Source organism: Eretmochelys imbricata, chromosome 11 (assembly GCF_965152235.1).
Source record: "Eretmochelys imbricata isolate rEreImb1 chromosome 11, rEreImb1.hap1, whole genome shotgun sequence".
In the NCBI taxonomy this organism is placed as follows: domain Eukaryota; kingdom Metazoa; phylum Chordata; order Testudines; family Cheloniidae; genus Eretmochelys; species Eretmochelys imbricata.
The window spans coordinates 77,759,819-77,779,519 of record NC_135582.1 but is presented as its reverse complement, the minus strand read 5'-3'; the positions used below and the strand labels follow the sequence as shown (position 1 = coordinate 77,779,519).

Genomic DNA, 19,701 nt, shown 5'->3' with positions numbered 1-19,701 from the left:
GCCCCCGAGGTCCCCCTACCTGCCCCTCGCTCCTTTCCGCATCTTCCCCCAAGACTCCACTCACCCCTTGCTTGCTCCTCTCTGCCCCTTTCCCCGAAGGGGGGCTGCCGGGGGGCCATGGGGCCAGGCACCCGTCCCTTTTCTCTGTCTTCGGTGAGCGGGGGGCAGGGGGGTCCTTGGGGAAGGAGGTGGAGCAGGACAGGAAGAGGCACGAGAAGACGGGGCCGCAGGGGAAAAGGCCGAGGGGGGCTGGGGCGCAGGTTTTGGGGGAGGAGGCGGAGGGGGGATGGGAAGAGGCAGAGCAAGAGCAGGGCATCGGGCTAAGAGGCAGAGGGGAGTGGGGTGCAGGCGGGGCCCCCACTTCTCTGGAGCTTCGCTTCCAGCGCTCGAAAGTTGACCACGGGCCCACGGGCCTCCAGCGGGGAGACCCGCCCCACTTCCCCAGCATCTCCGCCCCGCATGGACGGCCTTTTGGGGGAGGCTCAGCCTCCCCTGGCCTCTGATACGGGCTGCCCGTGCTCAGCTCCTTCCACGCTCTGGAGAGGAGCAGCACCCAGGGGTGGGGCTGAGCCGGGGGGTGCTGGGTGAGGGGCAGAGGCCTCGGGAGCTGAGACCGCAGGGACACAGCGTGAGGCACCATCCCAGGCATCCCCATGAAAGGAGCAGAACAGGGTTTACCTGGGGTGGGGAGTGTATGGAGAGCGTCCCAGGGCCGGTGGAGATGTATTGCCCTGGTGAGCAAGTGTGGCTAAAACACAGGCCTCGCTGTGAGCAGGATTTGAACCTGCGCAGGGAAACCCAATTGGATTTCGAGTCCAACGCCTTAACCGCTCGGCCCTCACAGCTGTGAGTGACGTGGCCCCCAGCGGTAGTCTCTACTGGAGCGGCTGGAAGCCGACGGGAGGGAGCTCTCCACCCTCAACGAGCAGCCGTAGCCATGTTGGCAGGAGAAGCTCTCCCAGCACCATAGCACTGTCCACACCGGCGCTTAGGTCCGTGTAACTTGTGTCACTCGGGGGGTGGCTTATTCAAACCCCGAGCCACATACGTTCTTCCGACACAAGGGGGAGTGTAGACGCAGCCTTAGCAGAGACATGATTAAGATCCACTTCCTGGACACTACTGTGCTAATAAGCGATGGTCATATAAACACCACCCTATACCGGAAACCTACTGACCGCTATTCCTACCTACATGCCTCCAGCTTTCACCCTGACCACACCACACGATCCATCGTCTACAGCCAAGCTCTGCGATACAACCGCATTTGCTCCAACCCCTCTGACAAACACCTACAAGATCTCTATCAAGCCTTCTTACAACTACAATACCCACCTGCGGAAGTGAAGAAACAGATTGACAGAGCCAGAAGAGTACCCAAAAGTCACCTACTACAGGACAGGCCCAACAAAGAAAATAACAGAACGCCACTAGCCGTCACCTTCAGCCCCCAACTAAAACCCCTCCAATGCATTATTAAGGATCTACAACCTATCCTGAAGGATGACCCAACACTCTCACAAATCTTGGGAGACAGGCCAGTCCTTGCCTACAGACAGCCCCCCAACCTGAAGCAAATACTCACCAACAACCACACACCACACAACAGAACCACTAACCCAGGAACCTATCCTTGCAACAAAGCCCGTTGCCAACTGTGCCCACATATCTATTCAGGGGACACCATCACAGGGCCTAATCACATCAGCCACACTATCAGAGGCTCGTTCACCTGCACATCCACCAATGTGATATATGCCATCATGTGCCAGCAATGCCCCTCTGCCATGTACATTGGCCAAACTGGACAGCCTCTACGTAAAAGAACATATGGACCCAAATCAGATGTCAAGAATTATAACATTCATAAACCAGTCAGAGAACACTCAATCTCTCTGGTCACGCGATTACAGACATGAAAGTTGCGATATTACAACAAAAAAACTTCAAATCCAGACTCCAGCGAGAGACTGTTGAACTGGAATTCATTTGCAAATTGGATACAATTAATTTAGGCTTAAATAGAGACTGGGAGTGGCTAAGTCATTATCCAAGATAACCTATTTCCCCTTGTTTTTTTTCCTAGCCCCCCTCCCCACCCCCGCCTCAGACTTTCTTGTTAAACCCTGGATTTGTGCTGGAAATGGCCCACCTTGATTATCATACACATTGTAAGGAGAGTGATCACTTTAGATAAGCTATTACCAGCAGGAGAGTGGGGTGGGGGGAGAGAAAACCTTTTGTAGTGGTAAACACCCATTTTTTCATGCTTTGTGTGTATAAAAAGATCTTGTGTACTTTCCACAGTATGCATCCGATGAAATGAGCTGTAGCTCACGAAAGCTTCTGCTCAAATAAATTGGTTAGTCTCTAAGGTGCCACAAGTCCTCCTTTTCTTTTTACTGATAAAGTTTGTGGATGATACCAAGATGGGAGGGGTTGCAAGTGCTCTGGAGGATAGGATTAAAATTCAAAATGATCTGGGGAAACTGGAGAAATGGTCTGAAGTTCACAGGCTGAAATTCAATAAGGACAAATGCAAAGTACTCCCCTTAGGACAGAACAGTCAGCTGCACACATACAGAGCAGGACGTGACACCCTAGGAAGTAGTACTGCGGAAGGGGATCTGGGGGTCATAGTGGACCACAAGCTAAATATGAGTCAACAGTGTAACACTTGCAAAAAAAGCAAACCTCATCCTGGGCAGGATTAGCAGGAGTGTTGTAAGCAAGATACAAGACGTAATTCTTCTGCTCTACTCCATGCTGATGTGGCCTCAGCTAAAGTATTGTGTCTAAGTCGGGGCGCCACATTTCGGGAAGGATGTGGACAAATTGGAGAAGGTCCAGAGGAGAGTAACAAAAATGATGAAAGGTCTAGAACAGGGGTTCTCAACCTTTTTCTTTCTGGGGCCACCCACAACATGCCATTAAAATCTCCAGGGCCCAGTGTGGGAGGGGGAGGCTCTGGGCCGGGGAAAGGGGGGAAAACAAGTTTGCATAGGTATAGTTTGACTTCTGTTTTGGGTGGGCAGGGGCCAGTGAGGCTCAAGCCAGCTCCGATGGCGGGGTCAGGGGGGGGTATGCTACATTCACCCCTGACTCACCTCAGCAGACCACCCGCCTGTCTGGACTTGGGGGGCCTACAACCAAAAATTATAACTCAAAGGTGGGGGGGCTCAGCTCAAAAAGTTTGAGGTGCAGGGAGAGGGATAGCTAGGGGCTGTGTGCAGGGGGGTAGCTCAGGGTGCAGGGAGGAGGTAGCTAGGGGCTGTGTGTGGGCAGAGGGTAGCTCAGGGTGCAGGGAGGAGGTAGCTAGGGGCTGTGTGTGGGCAGAGGGTAGCTCAGGGTGCAGGGAGGAGGTAGCTAGGGGCTGTGTGTGGGCAGAGGGTAGCTCAGGGTGCAGGGAGGAGGTAGCTAGGGGCTGTGTGCTCTCAGGGCTCCCCTGCGCTCCCTGTACCCTGAGGGCTCTGCCAGCCACAAAGCAGCCGGGTCCCCCAGCCCAGGCAGCTCTTACCAGCTGCATGAGCAAAGGGGAGCAGCTTCAACCCCCTGCAGCAGCAGGAGACGAGGCAACGCTGCGCCCGCCTGCTCCATGGCACCAGTCAGAGCAGCAGCTGTCCCACGCTGCCGGACTCTGGCTTCCCACCTCCGACCTAGCCAGGGGGTGGAGAGAGGAGGTGGTGGAGGCGGGGTGTGGAGCTACCCCAGGACTGCCCTGCTCTTGCACTGTAGTTTGGGGGGGGGGTGTAACACCACTGTGTTCCCCCAACTCTGCCCATGGGCTCAGGGCTTCTGTCCCTTGGGGAGCACCGGGGCTCGGGGCTCCAGAATTCAGCCCTGCTGCTCCCAGCTTCAGCCCTGTGGGAGGTGCTGGGTTTCGGGCTTTGGATTTTAGCCACGGGGCCCTGCGGCCCCCCTGAAAGCGTTCATGGACCCCCAGTGGGCCACGAACCCCCTGTTGAGAACCGCTGGTCTAGAAAACATGATCTACGAGGAAAGGTTGAAAGAACTGGGTTTGTTTAGTCTGGAGAAGAGAAGACTGAGAGGGGACATGAGAACAGTTTTCAAGTACATAAAAGGTTGTTACAAGGAGGATGGAGAAAAATTGTTCTTGTGAATCTCTGAGGACAGGACAAGAAGCAATGGGCTGAAATTGCAGCGAGGGAGGTTTAGGTTGGATGTTAGGAAAAACTTCCTGCCAGCATAGTTAAGCACTGGAACAAATTACCTAGGGAGGTTGTGGAATCTCTGTCATTGTAGGTTCTTAGCAGGATCGACAGTCACCGCTCAGGGATGGTCTAGATGAGGGGTAGTCAATTATTTTTTGTCAAGGTCCAAATTCTTCATCAATGTACAGTCAGGGCCAGACTGCAGAGAAAATCATTTAAAAAAAAATAAGAATGATAATATGTAAATAAAATTTTGTGGGGTCCGTTCAAAAGCGTCTGGCAATCCGGATTTAGCCCGTGGTTCGCCTGTTGACAGCCCCTGGTCTACATAATACAGGAGAATTACGGAGACCTCGGGAATGGAGGTTGTTGGTAACTTTGCCCAAGCCGTTATGGGCTGCTCCTCAGGGCGGAGTGCTGGGAACGGGGGCTCACACTCTGCAGCGGCTGACCGGCGAGTTTCTGATTCTCGCCCCCTGACTGCAAGGGTGATGCGTGAGGCACCCGGGGGCGCTTTGGCACCAGTGGGTGCGCAGTGCAGGCCGGGGCCCTTTCAAACGCAGCCGCTCCTCCAGAGCGCGGCAGGCGGGCAGGAGTTCGGGCTCCAGCAGCTGACGCTCTCGGCCAGGTTCCAGCAGCAGCTCAGGGAGCTTCTTTCCTGGACTGAGACTAAGGTTGCAGGCTTGTCCCCCTCCCAGCCAGAGGCGGGAAACAGCCCCTGTGGCTAGTGCAGACCCCAGCACTCCTTCTCGGGAGCTCACAGCTGTGCCTGTGAACCTCAGCGTCTTCACCTGTACGTGGCTGGCCTTCCGCGTGGCAAGTAGTGGGTGGGGGTGGGGACAGGCAGCCCCGATGTGCCTAACTGGACGATGCCATGCCGGCACAGCTCAGTATTTGTTGGGTTTTTTTGTTTTTCGTCTCCGCTGCTGCCTGACTGCGTACTTCTGGGGCCACGTGGTGTCTGGCTGACGGGTCCGTCTGTAACTCTGGTGTTCGTATTTTTGAGGTTCTATTGTACTTAGTCCTGCCTTGAGTGCAGGGGACGGGACTAGGACGGTCCTTCCAGTTCTGTGATTCCATGGACAGGACTAATGTGAGTTTTTTAATCTGACCTCCTGCATTACACCAACAACATGATTTTATCCAGCCATATGGCAGCAGTGTTCACCATTCTCCCCGACGCCTCCCCGAACCCCCATTTATCGCCCCCAGCCCCCACTGCCTTCCCTGGTTCCACCTCTATCCCCCACATTGCCCCAGACCCCTGCTGCCTCCCTCTCCAAACCTGGGGCTTGCTGAGAAAAGCGAAACGAAGAAACATGCAAGTATCACTTTTCACAGCACACTGACTAGCTACCTCGGAGGCTGTGAAAAGTGATACTTGTATGTTTGTTAGTATCACTTTTCACAAACTCCCAGCTAGCTACTAAGTGTGCTGCGAAAAGCAATATTCAACATACAAATATAATTTTTCATATTATTTGTGAGTCTGAAAAAACCCTACATAAATAAATTACAAGGATTTGGACACGTGTATGTGCATATTTATTTGTTTTTCCTACAGTTAAGTATTTTAGGGAAAAGTGTCAGTGCGGCCACCAGCAAGAATTGGTGGTCACAGTGCGAGGCCACCAAAAAATGTGTTCGGAGAACCCCTGGTTTAAATGTACTAATAGGCAAAATCCAAACCAGCCATGTCTGCCTGAACCTTTTCAGGCAGGACTTCAGGTATCACCCAAAAGATCTTATTTTTCTTTGGTTCCATGTATACATTTGCTCAGATTTTACTTCTCCATTAAAAATGTAACCAATTCCCAGCTGCCTGGCAAGTGAGAGCTGGCTGAGTTTCCATGCTTCTCCCCGCACCCTTATGGGTGTGCTGCCAAGGGAGCAACACACAGGCCTGCAATGAATCTCAAGTCCCTCTGACTTGCCTAGCTCTTCTCAGCCATTTCTCTTGCTGTGAGCTGCCCTCCTTTTGAGCCCCACCAACTTCCTCACATGTAGGAACAGCAGCAGATTGCCATCTTGGAGCAACAGCTGAGGAAGGCGACTTTTCTGTCAGCACTAGAGTGGTCTATTGTATTGTGCTCTTCTTAAATAAGCAGGATACTGTCATCGTCCAGTGAGCGTGTCTCAGCTTTGTTACGTCGAGTGCTTTAAAAGGGGTGATGCGCTGCACTGTGTGGGCTGAGAAAGATCTCATGTGCTCCCCATCATCAATTCTGAGATTTGCACTGATTGGCATTAAGGCTTTTGGGGTGATGGTTCTATGACTCAAACTCAGTGGCTTTGTTTGGTCTACCAGAGTCTGAGGTTGGTGATCTTCGGGGATGGTACAAGCCTTACCTAAGACATTTAAGCGAGTTAGAATGTGGATGGAAGACGATAGAATGAATGATGTGCGAGTTCCTCCCAGTAACAGGGATAGCTGTCTGCCTCTGAACATAGCTCAATTCTTATTGTGCTTAACACACTGGAATATGAATGGCTGCTGTGGGTGGCTGATAATCTATGAACATCATGTAGTAATTCCTGGATTTTTAAATTATTGCTTTAGCTGGACGCATGTATAATGTTTGATCAAATACTGTTCAGGGAGAAAGGTATAAAACCATCCAAGTATTTGCTATGTTTAAAGTGGTCATGTTCTGTGGGATACCTTCTGGAAGAACAGTAGTGTGATTAAGTAATTTGTGTCACATTCTGTGCTGCACCCCTGCACCGAAAAAAGGATTTTCTGCTGCTTACACTATTTGCGGCTTCATTGGGTGAAAATAAAGAAGCAACAGTGGCCAGGTCTGAGTGTCCCTCCTCTAACAAAAATCTTGAAATAGTTCACTGTAAAATTAAAAACCAACTGTGGCTTGTCTTAAGTAATGGTAAGGTGACGTTTGGAAGGAAGCCTCCAGGTGCATCCTCACCTGTTCGTTGATCCAGCACAACTTCCTATACATTAGACTCTTACGACAGTCAGTAACGCTCTCTCTACCTCCACAATAGAGCTATTTAGAAAACGGGAGTTTGTATTCAGTTTGTATGAATGCTGTAATCTGGAAGGCCCAGAGCCACAAAGGTATTTTGGTTCTTGACTTCCATTGGATTTCAGTGGAATTTAGGAGCCTAAATTTTACCTTGGTGGATCTGGGCCTAAGTAATTGCAGTTTGACAAACATGAAAGATTAATAATTTGTGCAAAATGAGAAGTAATTAACAAATGAGGACAATCAGAATCCTTGTCTGAGGACTCCTAAAGCTTCAAAATACTTTAATGTTCTTATGAAATAATTCACATCCACTATCATTTCTTTGCCTGTAGTAAATATATTGTCCTTTTTAGTTGGCACACTGTTCTGATCCTTGTCTGTACAGTAACCTTTTGAGTAATTCAGTTCAGTTAGATGTTATCAGTCACCTGGAGTTTCTTCCTCAGAAGCTGTTATGGCTTTCAAGGCTCTTCTCTTCCTTAATCTTTCTGCATTTGTGATGGTCATAGGATGCAATGGGAAAAATCCAGAAAGACCTGAAAGAAAGATTATTTATATTTATAGCTGGAGTTGCAATATGACTGTTCTAGACGCACAGATTCAAAGGCTAAAAGGGAGCGCTGTGATTATCTCGTCTGACATCCTATATAACACGTTATAGAACTTCCCCAAAAAAATTCTTAGCATATATATTTCAGAAAAACATCCAATCTCAAGTTAAATTGTCAGTGATGGAGAATTCACGACAACCCTCGGTCAACTGTTCCAATAGTTAATGAGACTTTTAAGAAGTGAGAGTAATTGTCTGTCTCACTAACCCTCTAGTGGCTTGAAGTGCCTTTTACTGCTGTCTTGGCCAGCTCAGCGTCTCCATAAATGAGACCCGTTCCCATTTCCTAAAAAAGAACAGGAGTACTTGTGACACCTTAGAGACTAACAAATTATAGCTCATCTTAATTAGCCTCTTACAGTTTGTATGGCAAATCCCATCTTTTCATGATTCTCTGTATGTGTATATATCTTCTTACTATATGTTCCATTCTATTCATCTGATGAAGTGAGCTGTAGCCCATGAAAGCTTATGCTTAATTGAATTTGTTAGTCTCTAAGGTGCTGCAAGTCCTCCCGTTCTTTTTCCGGATACAGACTAACAAGGCTGCTACTCTGAAACATCCCATTTCCTGTGGCCAAAAGAAGGGTGATTGCATATATACATATTCTCAAGGATTCATGCAAAGAAATGAAGAAAGAGTCTTTGGTACTCCAAGTATGCAGAGGATCACCAAGGAAAACCTATTGTCTTTTAAGAGAAATAAGCAAATAGCTGAGATTGGAAAACACACTGAGTTACCTAGAAGTTTTTCAACCGGTTTTGTGACATGCGCTCAAGAAAACTGCTGTAACCTTCCCTTACGCAGCAACAATAGATTATTCTTCATGATGGAATCGAAGTCTGTACTTTGCCAGGAGATTGAGGTCTTAAAGCAATTTATTTACAATAAAGATGACAGATTTGCTCTACCAACCCTTAAGAGAGTTCAGCGGTGAAGGCTGCACATTCTCCACTAACTGTGATTGATTTAGAGGGATGCAGAAACTGGGGTCTGTCAGTACAACATGGTGTGCACGCAACCCTTAACAAGCCCTGTCTGCACTTACCAAGGTGCACCATGATGACCCTTGAAAGCACCTGAAAGAGGAAAAAGACCATGAAGGAATCCCTTGCCACTCCCAAACACAGAACAAGGGGCTAGCCCACTGCAGCTGTGCCGCTGTAAATGCTATAGGGTAGACATAGCCTGAGTTGACAGAGACGAGAACCTGAAAGTTATACACCGGACCCTCGCTAGAACACGTGTCTATATAACACAAATTCTGATAGAACGTGGTTGCGGATCCCAAATTTAGTAACCGTCATTAACTTTCATTGTAACGTGGTCCCCACTGTAAGGCAGTACCCGCTAGAATGCGGGATTTGGCATGGATCCCAAATCCCACATTCTAGTCAGGGTCCAGTGTAGTTTGAAAATCCTGAGGGAAACATGGGAGTTTAGTTGCAAGCCCTGCCCTGGCCCCAGTAGACTCTGTCTCTCATGACCCATGTGCCATGGCGATCCTGGGAATGGAAGTTTCAAAGCACCTGCCCCCACTCCCACTTTTATGCTTTGGGGTTTAGGTAACTTTCAACCTCTTAGGAGCACAGGCAAAATGAAAAGATTTTTTTTTTCCCCCTGGTAGCCCTGCGAGGCATCAGCCTCACTGCCGCACCCTGCCTGCTTTTCTGTTTCAATAGCTTTGTTGCTAGGGCAATGCCAACAAGTGCCACATGAGTACATAAAATCACTTGTCATTTTAAGGTAAGAATTACTTTCCCCATTATATTGGTGTTCTGAGGATTTGGTATTATTTTATATATGTACGTTAAGGCTGTCAATCACAGTTATCTCACAGGATTAACTCAAAAAAATCAGGCGCGATTAATCACACTTATAACAATAGAATAACAATTGCAATTTATTATATATTTTTTGATACATTTTCAATACTGATTTCAATTACAACACAGAACACAAAGTGCAGAGTGCTCACTTTATATTATTAATTTTTTATTACAAATATATGCTCTGTAAAAATGATAAAACAAAAAAAATAGTATTTTTCAATTCACCCCATACAAGTATTGAAGTGCAAACTCTTTATTGTGAAAGTGTAACAAATGCAGTTGGGTTTTTTCTGATTGCATAACTGCACTCAAAACAAAACAGTTGAAAACTTTAGCGCCTACAAGTCCACTCAGTCCTACTTCTTATTCTGCCAATCGCTAAGACAAAAGTTTGTTTACAACTGACAGGAGATACTGTTGCCTGCTTCTTATTTACAATGTCACCTGAAAGTGAGAACAGGCGTTCCCATGACATTTTTGTAGCCAGCCTTGCAAGATATGCCAGATATGCTAAACATTCGTATGCCCCTTCATGCTTCGGCCACCATTCCAGAGGACATATTTCCATGCTGATGATGCTCGTTAAAAAAATAATACATCAATTAAATTTGTGACTGTACTCCTTGGGGGGAGAATTGTAGGTCTCCTGCTCTATTTTACCTGCATTCTGCATATGTTTCATGTTACTGTAGTCTTGGAAGATGACCCAGCACATATTCGTTTTAAGAACATTTTCACAGCAGATTTGACAAAACGCAAAGAAGGTACCAATGTGAGATTTCTAAAAACAGCAACAGCGCTCTGCCCAAGGTTTAAGAATCTTTACAATTTTTTTGTTTTTTTACAGAGCAAATATTTGTAATCAAAAATAAATATAAATTGAGGACTGTACACTACGTATTGTGTTGTAATTAAAATTAATATATTTGAAAATGTAAGCATGCCAAATATTTAAAGTAAATGGTATTCTATTGTTGTACAACCGCACAGTTAATCGTGATTTTTTTTAATCGTTTGACAGCCCAAATATATATGTGTGTGTGTGTCTATATGTACACACACTATGAAAATTACTTGATTGGGTTGCAGTAATTGTTATTCTTGGATATTAACTAGTTCAGGGACTCCTCAAATCTTGCTGCTAATTGCCCGCGGTTTAAGAAATAGCCGAGAACTCCCGGTTCACAGGACGTGTGTGCGGGTCTCTGTGTGTGTGGGGGGTGTCTCTGGGTCTCTGTGGGGGGTGTGTGGGGGGGGGTCTCTGTCTCTGGGTCTCTGTGTGTGTGGGGGGTCTCTGGGTCTCTGTGGGGTGTGTGTGTGGGGGGGTCTCTGTCTCTGGGTCTCTGTGTGTGTGGGGGTCTCTGGGTCTGTGTGGGGCGTGTGTGTGGGGGTGTCTCTGTCTCTGGGTCTCTGTGTGAGGGGGGGTCTCGGTCTCTGGGTCTGTGTGTCGGGGGTGTGGGGGGGGTCTCTCTGTGGGTCTCTGTGTGTGGCGGTGTCTCTGGGTCTGTGTGGGGGGTGTGTGTGGGGGGTCTCTGTCTCTGGGTCTCTGTGTGTGTGGGTGTCTCTGGGTCTGTGTGGGGTGTGTGTGTGGGGGTGTCTCTGTCTCAGGGTCTCTGTGTGTGGGGGGTCTCGGTCTCTGGGTCTGTGTGTCGGGGGGTGTGGGGGGGTCTCTGTCTCTGGGTCTCTGTGTGTGGGGGGGTCTCGGTCTCTGGGTCTGTGTGTCGGGGGTGTGGGGGGGTCTCTGGGTCTGTGTGTGGGGGGGTGTGGGGGGGTCTCTGTCTCAGGGTCTCTGTGTGTGGGGGGGTTTCGGTCTCTGGGTCTGTGTGCGGGGGGGTCTCGGTCTCTGGGTCGGTGTGGGAGGGTCTCTCTGTGGGTCTCTGTGTGTGGGGGGGTCTCTGGGTCTGTGTGGGAGGTGTGTGTGGGGGTGTCTCTGTCTCTGAGTCTCTGTGTGAGGGGGGGTCTCGGTCTCTGGGTCTGTGTGTCGGGGGTGTGGGGGGGGTCTCTCTGTGGGTCTCTGTGTGTGGGGGTGTCTCTGGGTCTGTGTGGGGGGGGTCTCTGTCTCTGGGTCTCTGTGTGTGGGGGGTCTCGGTCTCTGGGTCTGTGTGTCGGGGGGTGTGGGGGGGTCTCTGTCTCTGGGTCTCTGTGTGTGGGGGGTCTCGGTCTCTGGGTCTGTGTGTCGGGGGGTGTGGGGGGGTCTCTGTCTCTGGGTCTCTGTGTGTGGGGGGGTCTCGGTCTCTGGGTCTGTGTGTCGGGGGGTGTGGGGGGGTCTCTGTCTCAGGGTCTCTGTGTGTGGGGGGGTCTCGGTCTCTGGGTCTGTGTGTCGGGGGTGTGGGGGGGTCTCTCTGTGGGTCTCTGGGTGTGGGGGGGGTCGGGAATTCAAAGCCGCTGGTTTTAGGCTGCGGCCCCCCCCGTGGCTGGCCCCGCTCCCGCCGACGGCTCAGGGCGGCCTCGGCCCCGGACTCCTCTCGCGGCCGGCGCGCGACTACCTGGCGGAGGGGCGGCGCTGCCAGGCCCGGCCGGGCTCCTCCCCCCGCTCCCCCGCACGCCGGCTGAACCCCCCGGATCCGGCCTCACGGGCCGCCGTAGCGCGGCAGCGGGTCGAGTCCCGCGGGCGCTGTCGGGACCCAGACGTAGCGCGCCTGCGCCGTGCGCGCCCGTCTCTCGCGGCCGCTTTTCCCATCGGCCCCCGCGGGAAGTCGCTGCGTGGGGACTACTCCCGTCAGCCACCGCGCGGCCCCGGGCACGCTGGGAGACGCAGCGCGCACACGAACGTCTCCCCGCAGGCTCCGCTCCCGCCCCGTCGCTGTCGCGCCGAGATGATGTCACAGCGCGCGACGCTCCCCCCACCTTCGGAACGGGCCGCGCGGCCGGGGCGGGGGGGCGAAGCCGGGCCCCGCGGGTGACCCTCCATTTCCCATCAGGCATCGCGGTGCATACGCCGTGGCCGCGGCCCGACCCGGCCGTCCCGCTCTCCGGGCGAGGCCCGCTCGGTGCTGGGCTCCCGGGGCTCCGCGCCCCCAGCAGCGCTCCCCGCCGAGCGCCCCGGGGCCCAGCTGCCGGCCGCGGAACGGACTCGTCCGGCTGGCCGCAGCGCCACGGGGCGCCGGGGGGACAGCTCCCGTCCCGGTGCCCGGGGCCCCTGCGAGCGCCTGGGGGCTGAGTTCCCCCCTGCGCCCGGGGGCGCTGCGCACGCTCCCCGCCTGGCCCCCGGACCCGGGGCGGCCGCTGGGGGGCGGGGAGCCCGTTACTTCTTAGTCAGGTCCAGATGCCTTGGTCGAGGTATCGTCAAGGTCCAGACTTCAGAGAAAACAATAAAAACTAGTAACAATCCTGATCTAATAAAACAATCAAAAGATTTCAGGATCTGCTGGAAAGCAGCGGGTGGCCCAGCTTTGGCCCGCGGTCTGCCTGTTGGCTGCCCCTGTGATAACCCCCCTGCTTTTACAATGCTGGTTGAGAGTCACTCCGGGGGAAGGAAGTGGGGTACATGGCTCCCTGGGGGCCTACAAGTCGCCCTTGGGTGTCCAACTCAGGTGGACTTGCTGACGTGAAGCAGGGGTGCTGAAGGCTCTGAGACTCAGAGTCAGGAGGCGGTGAAGCCAGGTGACTTTCCTCACTGGAAAAAGAAAAGGAGGATTTGTGGTACCTTAGAGACTAACCAATTTATCTGAGCATGAGCTTTCGTGAGCTACAGCTCACTTCATCAGATGCATACCGTGGATACTGCAGCAGACTTTATATACACACAGAGAATATGAAACAATACCTCCTCCCACCCCACTGTCCTGTTGGTAATAGCTTATCTAAAGTGATCATCAAGTTGGGCCATTTCCAGCACAAATCCAGGTTTTCTCACCCTCCACCCCACCCCCCACAAATTCACTCTCCTGCTGGTGATAGCCCATCCAAAGTGACAACTCTCTACACAATGACAGGTTTCAGAGTAACAGCCGTGTTAGTCTGTATTCGCAAAAAGAAAAGGAGTACTTGTGGCACCTTAGAGACTAACCAATTTATCTGAGCATGAGCTTTCGTGAGCTACAGCTCACTTCATCAGATGTATACCGTGGAAACTGCAGCAGACTTTATATATACACAGAGAATATGAAACAATACCTCCTCCCACCCCACTGTCCTGCTGGTAATAGCTTATCTAAAGTAATCGTCAGGTTAGGCCATTTCCAGCACAAATCCAGGTTTTCTCACCCTCCACCCCCCCACACAAATTCACTCTCCTGCTGGTGATAGCCCATCCAAAGTGACAACTCTTTACACAATGTGCATGATAATGAAGTTAGGCCATTTCCTGCACAAATCCAGGTTCTCTCACTCCCTCACCCCCCTCCAAAAACCACCCCCATACACACGCAGACTCACTCTCCTGCTGGTAATAGCTCGTCCAAACTGACCACTCTCCAAGTTTAAATCCAAGTTAAACCAGAACATCTGGGGGGAGGGGGGGGTAGGAAAAAACAAGAGGAAATAGGCTACCTTACATAATGACTTAGCCACTCCCAGTCTCTATTTAAGCCTAAATTAATAGTATCCAATTTGCAAATGAATTCCAATTCAGCAGTTTCTCGCTGGAGTCTGGATTTGAAGTTTTTTTGTTTTAAGATAGCGACCTTCATGTCTGTGATTGCGTGACCAGAGAGATTGAAGTGTTCTCCGACTGGTTTATGAATGTTATAATTCTTGACATCTGATTTGTGTCCATTTATTCTTTTACGTAGAGACTGTCCAGACTGTCTACAAGGGGCCACAGCAATGGTTCCCTCAACCCACCTAGCAATATTGTTAACCTATCCAACTATACTCTCAGCCCAGCCGAAGCAGCTGTTCTATCTCGGGGCCTCTCCTTCTGCCCCTCCACCCCCATGAACATGATACAGTTCTGTGGTGACCTAGAATCCTATTTTCGACGTCTCCGACATTTCAGGCATTGGCACCCTGACAGCAGGATTGTCTGGCTATGTAGACTCCCTCCTCAGGCCCTACGCTACCAGCACTCCCAGCTACCTTCGAGACACCACTGACTTCCTGAGGAAACTTCAATCCATCGGTGATCTTCCTGATAACACCATCCTGGCCACTATGGATGTAGAAGCCCTCTACACCAACATTCCACACAAAGATGGACTACAAGCCGTCAGGAACACTATCCCCGATAATGTCACGGCTAACCTGGTGGCTGAACTTTGTGACTTTGTCCTTACCCATAACTATTTCACATTTGGGGACAATGTATACCTTCAGATCAGCGGCACTGCTATGGGTACCCGCATGGCCCCACAATATGCCAACATTTTTATGGCTGATTTAGAACAACGCTTCCTCAGCTCTCGTCCCCTAAAGCCCCTACTCTACTTGCGCTATATTGATGACATCTTCATCATCTGGACCCATGGAAAAGAAGCCCTTGAGGAATTCCACCATGATTTCAACAATTTCCATCCCACCATCAACCTCAGCCTGGTCCAGTCCACACAAGAGATCCACTTCCTGGACACTACAGTGCTAATAAACAATGGTCACATAAACACCACCCTATACCGGAAACCTACTGACCGCTATTCCTACCTGCATGCCTCCAGCTTTCACCCTGACCACACCACACGATCCATCGTCTACAGCCAAGCTCTGCGATACAACCGCATTTGCTCCAACCCCTCAGACAGAGACAAACACCTACAAGATCTCTGTCAAGCTTTCTTACAACTACAATACCCATCTGCGGAAGTAAAGAAACAGATTGATAGGGCCAGAAGAGTTCCCAGAAGTTACCTACTACAGGACAGGCCTAACAAAGAAAATAACAGAACGCCACTAGCCGTCACCTTCAGCCCCCAACTAAAACCCCTCCAACGCATTATTAAGGATCTACAACCTATCCTAAAGGATGACCCAACACTCTCACAAATCTTGGGAGACAGGCCAGTCCTTGCCTACAGACAGCCCCGCAACCTGAAGCAAATACTCACCAACAACCACATACCACACAACAGAACCACTAACCCAGGAACTTATCCTTGCAACAAAGCCCGTTGCCAATTGTGCCCACATATCTATTCAGGGGACACCATCACAGGGCCTAATAACATCAGCCACACTATCAGAGGCTCGTTCACCTGCACATCCACCAATGTGATTTATGCCATCATGTGCCAGCAATGCCCCTCTGCCATGTACATTGGTCAAACTGGACAGTCTCTACGTAAAAGAATAAATGGACACAAATCAGATGTCAAGAATTATAACATTCATAAACCAGTCGGAGAACACTTCAATCTCTCTGGTCACGCAATCACAGACATGAAGGTCGCTATCTTAAAACAAAAAAACTTCAAATCCAGACTCCAGCGAGAAACTGCTGAATTGGAATTCATTTGCAAATTGGATACTATTAATTTAGGCTTAAATAGAGACTGGGAGTGGCTAAGTCATTATGCAAGGTAGCCTATTTCCTCTTGTTTTTTCCTACCCCCCCCTCCCCCCAGATGTTCTGGTTTAACTTGGATTTAAACTTGGAGAGTGGTCAGTTTGGACGAGCTATTACCAGCAGGAGAGTGAGTCTGCGTGTGTATGGGGGTGGTTTTTGGAGGGGGGTGAGGGAGTGAGAGAACCTGGATTTGTGCAGGAAATGGCCTAACTTCATTATCATGCACATTGTGTAAAGAGTTCTTGTGGCACCTTAGAGACTAACCAGTTTATTTGAGCATGAGCTTTCGTGAGCTACAGCTCACTTCATCAAGTGAGCTGTAGCTCACGAAAGCTCATGCTCAAATAAACTGGTTAGTCTCTAAGGTGCCACAAGTACTCCTTTTCTTTTTGCGAATACAGACTAACACGGCTGTTACTCTGAAACGTGTAAAGAGTTGTCACTTTGGATGGGCTATCACCAGCAGGAGAGTGAATTTGTGTGGGGGGGTGGAGGGTGAGAAAACCTGGATTTGTGCTGGAAATGGCCTAACCTGACGATTACTTTAGATAAGCTATTACCAGCAGGACAGTGGGGTGGGAGGAGGTATTGTTTCATATTCTCTGTGTATATATAAAGTCTGCTGCAGTTTCCACGGTATACATCTGATGAAGTGAGCTGTAGCTCACGAAAGCTCATGCTCAAATAAATTGGTTAGTTTCTAAGGTGCCACAAGTACTCCTTTTCTCTCTACACAATGTGCATGATAATCAAGTTGGGCCATTTCCTGCACAAATCCAGGTTCTCTCACCCCCTCACCCCCCTCCCAAAAACCACACACACAAACTCACTATCCTGCTGGTAATAGCTCATCCAAAGTGACCACTCTCCCTACAATGTGCATGATAATCAAGGTGGGCCATTTCCAGCACAAATCTTGGGAGACAGGCCAGTCCTTGCCTACAGACAGCCCCCCAACCTGAAGCAAATACTCACCAACAACCACATACCACACAACAGAAACACTAACCCAGGAACCTATCCTTGCAACAAAGGCCATTGCCAACTGTGCCCACATATCTATTCAGGGGACACCATCACAGGGCCTAATCACATCAGCCACACTATCAGAGGCTCGTTTACCTGCACATCCACCAATGTGATATATGCCATCATGTGCCAGCAATGCCCCTCTACCATTTACATTGGTCAAACTGGACAGTCTCTACGTAAAAGAATAAATGGACACAAATCAGATGTCAAGAATTATAACATTCATAAATCAGTCGGAGAACACTTCAATCTCTCTGGTCACGCAATCACAGACAGGAAGGTCGCTATCTTAAAACAAAAAAACTTCAAATCCAGACTCCAGCGAGAAACTGCTGAATTGGAATTCATTTGCAAATTGGATACTATTAATTTAGGCTTAAATAGAGACTGGGAGTGGCTAAGTCATTATGCAAGGTAGCCTATTTCCCCTAGTTTTTTCCTATCCCCCTCCCCCCGAGATGTTCTGGTTTAACTTGGATTTAAACTTGGAGAGTGGTCAGTTTGGATGAGCTATTACCAGCAGGAGAGTGAGTTTGTGTGTGTATGGGGGTGGGGGGGTGGTGAGAAAACCTGGATTTGTGCTGGAAATGGCCCACCTTGATTATCATGCACATTGTAGGGAGAGTGGTCACTTTGGATGAGCTATTACCAGCAGGATAGTGAGTTTGTGTGTGTGGTTTTTGGGAGGGGGGTGAGGGGGTGAGAGAACCTGGATTTGTGCAGGAAATGGCCCAACTTGATTATCATGCACATTGTGTAGAGAGTTGTCACTTTGGATGGGCTATCACCAGCAGGAGAGTGGATTTGTGTTGGGGGGTGGAGGGTGAGAAAACCTGGATTTGTGCTGTAAATGGCCCAACTTGATGATCACTTTAGATAAGCTATTACTAACAGGACAGTGGGGTGGGAGGAGGTATTGTTTCATATTCTCTGTGTGTATATAAAGTCTGCTGCGGTTTCCACGGTATGCATCCGATGAAGTGAGCTGTAGCTCACGAAAGCTCATGCTCAAATAAATTGGTTAGTCTCTAAGGTGCCACAAGTACTCCTTTTCTTTTTGCGAATACAGACTAACACGGCTGTTACTCTGAAAACTGGAAAAAGTGTGACCTTAAGGGGTTGCCACACTAAAGAGCTCCTCCCAGGGACTGTTCAAGAGCACCAGACCTATGGCAGGGAAACAGCCTGGAGAATGGGATTTTCAAAAGGGCTGAAGCAGGTTAGGCAAGTCCATAGGAGTTAGGTGCTTTGGAGGTTCCCACCAGACACCTAAATACCATTGAAAGTGTGGCCCAAGGTGCTTAAACACTAGGGCCCTGAGGCTCAGCTGGTGTCAGTCAGGGAGGCTGAGAATCCGTGATAACGTCTCCTGTTAACCAAGAGCACCCGCCCCTGCACTCAGATAGCCAGGGAGAGAGCAGGAGACAGCACTGGGCACACAGATTCATGATTATGAATTATCTGCTCTCCTGAAATCTTCCCCTTTGGGCTCTGCTCTGAGCAGCCAGGGAAGCTGGGACCCCAAGGGCTCTCCCAGGATCTGGGCCCCTCTGGGCTGGGCAGTCACAGTGCTCTGAATGAAGCTCTGATCCACGAGTAATAGGGGCACACAGGAACTGATAATAACCCAACCTGCTGGGCCAAATCCCGCCCCCTGCCCTGCTCGAATACAATGAGAGAAACCCCCAGCAGCGCCCCTTACCCAGGAATCCCGTCACAGTCCCCTGGAGATTGTTCTCTCGAGGGAAATCCCGGATTCTCTTTTCCAGCTCAGGGGACTCGGGCACCGGATGCGGAGACATGGCCTTCTCATCCCTGCAGAGACATGAGCGTGTTTATTCCTCCCATTCCTTTGCTCTAAGTTCCTGCCCCCCAGAGCCAGATGGGGAGTGGGTGGGAGCTGGGCCACAGGCAGGGCTAACGGGGCCGTGACCTCTGCTGCCCAGGGAATTTACTGCCTGCACGATCTGCCGGGGAGGGGGCCGGCCTGGAGACTGGGGGCCTCTCTCCATCCAGAGAGAAAACCCAGCCCAGGCAGGGCCAGCTCCCCTCACACCTGGCCCAGCCCCACGTTCCCTACAAGGGCCTGGAGGGGCTTCTCCCAGGGATTAGCGAGGGGCTCATTCTCCAGGCCCAGCTTCTTCTCAGCTTCTTCTCTCAGCCTCCAAGGGGCCTGGTCACTCCCCGTGGGGTGGGGGTACTGGGACCGAGACACTGCCCCACGAGGGCCTGGGCTGGGACACTCAGCTCTTTCCCCACAGGCCCTTGGGCCCCCCTCACACGGGACAGGCTTTGCGCCATGTCAGAGCTGGGGCCAGGTCCCAGCTGGGCCCTCGGGGTGACAGGCTCTCAGCCCCATTAATGATCCCCGTAGCCAGCCTGGTCCCAGGGAGGGTTCTCCAGCCCAGAGCTGTGGGGCACTCCCCTTCCCAGGGTGGGTCACACAGACACAGCGGCAGCAGCCCCAGGGCTATGGGGATGGAGGGGGGCTGGATCCAGAGGGTGAGACCGTCCCACGGTCGGGATGCTGGGTCTGCTGCCTGGGCTCTGAGCCCTTGTCTACACTAGGACTTTAGGTCGAATTTAGCAGCTTTAAATCGATGTAAACCTGCACCTGTCCACACGATG

The 19,701-nt window shown here is 50.6% G+C and overlaps 1 non-coding gene across 1 annotated transcript; it reads right to left on the bottom strand.

Moving 5' to 3' along the window:
• Positions 1-763: 763 nt before the first annotated feature.
• TRNAS-CGA (transfer RNA serine (anticodon CGA)) lies at positions 764-845 on the bottom strand. The gene has a single exon. It is a non-coding gene; the product is annotated as a tRNA-Ser (tRNA).
• Positions 846-19,701: the final 18,856 nt, after the last annotated feature.